This window comes from Eucyclogobius newberryi, unplaced genomic scaffold, assembly GCF_026437365.1.
Source record: "Eucyclogobius newberryi isolate DKJ021-1_F unplaced genomic scaffold, fEucNew1.0.hap1 SCAF_3, whole genome shotgun sequence".
Taxonomy (NCBI): Eukaryota; Metazoa; Chordata; class Actinopteri; order Gobiiformes; family Gobiidae; genus Eucyclogobius; species Eucyclogobius newberryi.
The window spans coordinates 20859123-20865315 of NW_027315945.1; the positions used below are offsets into that span (position 1 = coordinate 20859123).

The 6193-nt window shown below is 38.3% G+C and overlaps 1 long non-coding RNA gene across 1 annotated transcript in view; it reads left to right on the forward strand.

Annotated features, from left to right (window-relative positions):
* Window positions 1-449: 449 nt before the first annotated feature.
* The window catches only part of LOC140374175 (uncharacterized), a 9419-nt gene continuing 3675 nt past the window's right edge, over window positions 450-6193 (forward strand). Inside the window, exons 1-2 of the long non-coding RNA XR_011929075.1 lie at window positions 450-546; window positions 618-683. This is a non-coding gene — a long non-coding RNA (uncharacterized lncRNA). The remainder of the gene's footprint in view (window positions 547-617; window positions 684-6193) is intronic.

Below are 6193 nucleotides of genomic sequence, written 5' to 3' on the forward strand. Positions count from 1 at the left end.
AGCAATGGAGAACCACGCTTTGAAAAGAAGAAGAAAAAGAAGAGGGATTTTACAATCTTCTCCTGTAGGTCCAATCTTTATTTTGCTGATGATGAAAAGAAAAAAAAAGGGGCTGAGTCTATTTAGGACGAGATGCCTTTAATCCGGTATGGGACACACATGTGGACAAACACTGGATGATTCTGAGTGGGGGTTGAGCAGTAGATTTTTGGCAGAAGATAGACAAGACACGCAAACAGTGACCATGATTTGAAATGAAAGGTTTTAAGAACAAGAAAATAATGCCCACTTGATGTTAACCTTTCCCACAGGTCAGAGTAATGCAGTGGCTGCTCCAACAGGGCTGTGGTGACTGAAGGGAGCAGAGCTGCAGCAGCTAGGAGCGGAGGAGAAGGAGGAGAAGGAGGAGAAGGAGGAGAAGGAGGAGAAGGAGGAGAAGGAGGGGGAGGAAGAGAGATGGAGGGAAGAGAGGAGGGAGAGAACAGAAATCGTGTAATCCCCCAACAGCCCTTTGGATCTGGACCTGGTTCCGCGGCGCGTAAAAAGGTAAAAACGGCTTGGTACGTAAGTGGCTGATGCGCGGCAGTCGCAGAACACTTCTATCTCTCTCCCTGCAGTCAGCAGCGACATGCGGCTTACGTGGATACAGTCTGTGAGGGCCGGAAACGGAGAAGACTCACAAGGTAAATGCTCAAAACCTACGCTTTATTTGCTGTGTGGTTACTTTTATGACCCAGCCGCTTTGAGTGACTGCTGTGCGGTGTGGAGTTCAGAGTCGGGCCGGTGTCAGTGCTGCAGATATGAGTGCGCTATGCAGTTTGTATAAACCATGTATGCGTCAACGGCCAATCAGACGTTTTTGCGCCACCGCCCGCAACTAGTGTGGAGACGTGTCTATCCACAGAGCGCAGGCATCGTGCGAGCAGCCTATGGCAAAGCGCACGCGCTCCGACTCGCACCAATCACAGCACAGATGCAACTTTTTTGAAGATAAATTCTCATATCAAGCGAGAGTCACTGTTCTATGAGAGACATTGGGCATATTCTGGATCAACAGGTTTATGTTTGCATTCACATTTGGAGTTTGTGCAATGTCACTCGTTGCTGGAGTATATACTTATAAACTACAGATGAATACAGATTAATATGGATTTTATTTTCTGTGTTTTGTTGGCCACCCAACGCTTGCAACAATTTCTTTGTGATTAATAATAATAATAATTTTAAAAAGCCTTAATGTCTTTTTGCTTGTGAACTTGGCATTATGTGGGGTGAAAAGACAGATATTTTTTAATGTATTTATTAATTAATGTATAATGATAATACAAAAGAGAAAAAGAAACGGATGATGATGATAATAATAATAATAATAACAATAATGATAATAATAATAAATAATCTATTTTTGCATGATCTAGTTGAGTATATATGCAAATGATTTCATATGGAATTAATGATTTAATAAGTGACTAACAGAGACATTTTTTTTTACTTTAGCATTTATGTGTTTACAGGGTTGGGCCATATTATTTCGATGATCATTTCGTGACGTGGTAATTGTCTTCTGCTGGAGGTGGATAGAATGTGACATGCAGCTTGTACCTGAGATGAATCAAATCTGGTGTGACTGGTCAATCGAGTAATTGAAATGAATTGAATCAACCATTTCTTCAGCTATACTGTAATTGAATTAGTGACCAGAGTGTAATTGGACATTGAATTAGCGCTTTAGAAGAGATGACAAAATGATTATTGCCACCACCAGAAAGATGCAAATTTAGCAACAGTTGCGAACATTGTTGTCAAGATGGGATGTAAAAAACGAAATATAAAAATGTGACTAATTATGTCATATTAGTTCTGTTGGTGTGCTGTATTTTTCACAAGGGTAAGTTTGTAGTTTTAGGCCTTGGTCATCCACATTACTTAATGCCCTTTCCAAGAACATCATTGTAAAATGGGGTACAGCTAAAGCACTGATGACACCTAATCTCATTGGAATTCCTTCAGCTCTGACCTTGGCCAGATACTAGCCACAGCAACAGTGTCGTCCACGAGAAAGACTTACGGTATCACTTATACATTTTGTTTATTCTCAATCATTTATTTTGAGTGTATTTATGTTGTCGTATTTCTAAAACAATAGATTTGAGTAAAAATGTAAGATATATGAAAGACTGTTTATAATGGTTCACATGCATTCACAGTGGATTGTAAAAGGCTGTAAAGCTCAGAGTTGGTGTGGTTGTTAAATGAGGGCATGCAGCCTGCAGACCAGTGCAGGGGCTGCTGGGATGTGTGTGCCACACTGTCTGTTCAGTAGACGCCTCTGAATATTTAAACAGCATCAGTTACTTCTTACTGTCATTGTTTTGGCACCATTTGCCTTGCTTAATCCTGGTAAGTGCCTGGTCTTCCTCAGCAGCTGGGACATATGTCTGCAGGTTTAAATGTCAAGGCAATGAGGAGAGATTAGTATTTGATTATTTGAAATGCCATTACCCAAAGTGAAAATTGTATAAATATAACATGCAAGGAGCCAAGCAAGAGTTTTGCTCATTTAAACATTTTTGTTTGTGCAATGGACCATGGGTGATTTTTTGTTTTGTTTTGCATATGTTTAAACCACTGTAATTAAGTTCACACATTTACAATACTGGACTCTTTACCTCTTTACCTTACTAATTAAGGGAAACAAGTCTGGCTCCTTTTTTTTTTTTTTTTTTCCCGCATTCACGATATAATTCAAATTATATCGTGAATGTTGTTTTGAAGATATGCAACATTTCAATATTTGAGTGCCATTTGTAGTAAAATAATTAAATTAAAAAAATGCTATAAAAACATATGTTGTATACTTTCAAATAAGGGTTAGGGTAAGTGATAGTATATTTCTGCACTGTTGTGATTCATTTGACAGACATTTCACATTTGTCTGATAATCAAACCTCAAATAATACATACTGATTCTCAGCATACCCACCCCTACTGCTATATGGCTTTCTTTGCCCATACACATATTTAACCTGCTAATGAGCCGCTCCGTACTCCATTGTACAAGGCAGCAGACAGTGTAAACATTTAGATTTCCCCATTCAAGTACCAGGCGAGCTCCAAGCTAAATAATAGCTGTAAAGTGAAATGAAATTGGGAGCGAGAAGGAACACCTGATCAGACACAAGGTTATCCATGCCGTGTTTTGTGTTGTGTTAATGCCCTATGTTGCTATCGGTGTGTTTTGGAGCAGTGCCAGCCATAGGGAGGAAGCGCACCTATTTTGTGAGAGGTAATTGCACCACACTTAGCTTGTGATTGCCAGGATCTTTCACTGTGATCCGCCCCGACTTCTCCTCTCTTCAGCCGCGCAGACAGCCTGATTACAAATCATCGTATTGATTTGATGAGTGCAAGATGTCTGCTAATAACTGTTCTCATACCATCTGTTAATCTCTGTTGTGATTAAAGAGGTAATCCCCATTTTCCCGTTTTTCCCCCATGACATGCACAAACTCCTGGTGCCTATTCGCAGCACGTCGCAACGATATCAGAGATCTCCAAATTCAATTGAAAAATGCGTTGCTTCTTTGGCAATACAAACACCATAGAGAAAGAAGGAAAAGAAGAGAATTACACCTCCCACTAAAATCCATTGCCCCGTATAGCACAGGATAGCAACAACAAAATGATTTTTCCTAAATATGATCATAAATCACAGGCCGGATCAATGGCCACGGCACCAACTGCTGTGCGCTGATAACGTATTAGTCAATATTTGGTATTTGGATTTTAATTAATACGTTTACAAGGCTGGAGTGGGAGAGAAATATAATGTGTGATAAAAATGTGGCGCACAATAAAGAAACAGATAAAGGTGAATACAATCCTGGTAGTGTCCCCATCGCTCTTAGACTGCTTTAACAAGGTCTGAAACAGAGTTACAAGGAAGGGAACTCTGCTGTATTTCTCTTCACTTTTAACCAAAGTACATTCTGAATCCAAATTTTATAAGATATTCCTTCATTGTCCCACATGGGGAAATTTCATAATGTAATTGTCACATAATTTCATTATGTGACAAATAATCACAATTTGTGACAAATTTGATGTGACAATTTGTGACAAATTTGATGTGACAAATAATCACAATTTGTCACATAATTTCATTATGTGACAAATGTTGAGGTGGTAAGCGTCTTACTTTTTATTTTTTTTAAATGTTCAATAAAACTAATATTTATGTCCTGGGCCGACATTATAATTGACAAAAATGGGGAAAAATATATTCAGACTTTGGACCAAATGTGATTACTACGGATGTTTAAGACTAAATGTTATATGCTCTCTCTCTCTCTCTCTTTCTCTCTAATTTTTGTTTCTTTTCTGTCTTCCTGTTGAAAAAAAAAAAAAAAGGTGAATTGCATTAAGCACTTTTTTGTGGCCAACTTGTTAATCAGCATGACAGAGCGTTCAAAATAATTAAATATTTCAGTCTAGGTTATTTGTAATTGGAGATTACAATAATAAAGATAAACAGCTACAACACACTACTGCTAATAGTGAGTTTACTTTTACTCATGGAGAGATTGCACTAATTGGCATAGATTAACCAACTGACTAAATGATAACTGACGTGTTTGTCAAGTTATGTAAGGAATAACACCTTTGAGTGCTGCAGCTGCTGCCAAGACACAAAAACAACAGCTTCTTGTGTTTGGTTCAAGTAAACAATCTTTGTCCATTATAGAAAAAGAATCATATACAATACCACACACAGCATCGATGACCAGTCACAGCCTACTCTGTATAACCTTAAAGAAATGCCATTTAAAAGACAATTTTGATAGACAGAGTCATAAATATATTGCGAAATCCCTCAAAATCAGGTCATTTTTGTTCAACTGACCATGGTGCTTGTGTCGGGACAGGCTGATGAGTGTGAGACATGTGTGTTGCCCAGGGTTACAGCTGGATGGACGTGTCTCAAGGCTGTCTGTCAGTGGTCAGCAGGATATTAGGACAGTGCCCCGCTGGAGTGGTTAGTGTGTGTCTTACGCTGACGCTGACACACGTCCCGTTGGCACAGGCGCAGGGACACACTCACAGGGGTCAGAGAAGCCACCTGGCCGTCAGCTGGACGTGGCAGCAGTGCTTTTGGTCGCTCGTGCCGTTATTGCTTTCGCTGGTAAATTACAACGACGCAACAATTCGGGGCGGCATGATCTTGAAAAACGTGACAAGCACACTTCAAACACGTCTTGCAAACTTCAAACACGTCTTGCTTTAAACGTTTGAGAGAAGACTGAAAATTGAACTTGTTTCCATTTGAGAGCTTTTATTTCAAACATACACAGCGTTTTAAAATACATAATCAATCATAATGCAAAATGGACAATAATTAATGTATACAGTCAATGCCTTTCGCTCGAATACACGTCAAACTTCTGTGTCTCGGATGTCATCACACATTCATCAAAGCTCAGAATTTTACTTCAATTTTTTAACATTAAAAGTCCAGCAAGTCTGTAATATAACACAACCAATCCATAAACCCCATGCATTTCAGCACATGTAATCTGGAGAACTAATCTACAGGGCTTTAATACAGATTTTGTTGTTGGAAATTATATTCCTTAAATACCTGTAGCTTTTGCAATTTGCTTATATCAAGCATTCAAATTGTGATTTTCATTAATTAAATTAATTATACATCTTGCAGCCCTATTGAGAAATATTATTTACAGAATACTGAATACCTGCATTAAAATGTGTTCCGTTACATGGGTCAGAATGTAACACAGAATACAGTTCTCTGATTGGACCACGTAACCGTTACATTGTCCGATCAGAGAACTGTATTCTGAATATTTGAAAGTTTGAGTTGAGTTTAATTTATATTATACAGAAACAATAACAACAACGCAAAACCGCTTTATGTTTGTTTCACCATTTGTTATACATTTCTTTATCATCAATTAGAGAAGGAAGAATCACACATGCACAAACCACACGAGCATGTGTTCTCTGTTTTCTCACGAATACTGTGCAGTTTGGAGCCTAAATTACGTGATAAAATACTACACTGCATTGCTTTGATTTGAGATAAGTAACTGTATTCTGATACACCAAACAAAAGAGTAATGTAACTGGAATACAGCTACTCAAAATTAGTATTCTGAATACATATTTTTGTATT